Raw genomic sequence first — 574 nt, forward strand, 5'->3', positions numbered from 1 at the left:
TGGTCTTGGGTGTGCATGGGTGAGTGGGTATTTGGTTCTCTTCTGACGCTGTTTCCGCTGCCTCGCTGCGGTAATTAACACCGAAGGTTGCCACAAATGAACGGCCAGGATCCCTCTTATTTCACATCATATACCTCTGTCACAAGAAAAACACAAAAAAATCATGAAACATAGAAATAAAATATGATCAGAACATCCAACATTACCAACAAATATGAACTCTAAAACACGCTTTGTTTACCAACCAATCTCGTGACGTCACCCAATCGAGGTTCCTCTCACCGGTATTTCTCCAAGCGCAGGAACGAAGGGTGTTATTATTTTCACCTCTCACGTGCGCGGAGAGAAGCTAAATAGCCGCACCCTCATTAATTGGAGTCGGAACTACAGAGGCAATCGCCAATCTCGGTAGCTGAATGTGGAGGACCTTTGGCACTAAAGGAATACATGGGAGGTAGAATGTGGGAGGGTGAGGTACGCTTCCCTGTGACGTTTTGGGTTATGTGGACCTTGTTGTAGTTATGGTTTATTGATCTGTTTATGCGTGTTCTGGGTGTGGTGTGAGGTGTGGGTG

The 574-nt window shown here is 45.8% G+C and overlaps 1 protein-coding gene across 1 annotated transcript in view; it reads left to right on the forward strand.

Annotated features, from left to right (window-relative positions):
* The window catches only part of LOC119589159 (sodium- and chloride-dependent GABA transporter 1-like), a 43,877-nt gene that overhangs the window by 17,166 nt on the left and 26,137 nt on the right, over window positions 1-574 (forward strand). The gene's annotated exons all lie outside the window — the stretch shown is intronic.

This window comes from Penaeus monodon, chromosome 25 (assembly GCF_015228065.2).
Source record: "Penaeus monodon isolate SGIC_2016 chromosome 25, NSTDA_Pmon_1, whole genome shotgun sequence".
NCBI lineage: Eukaryota > Metazoa > Arthropoda > Malacostraca > Decapoda > Penaeidae > Penaeus > Penaeus monodon.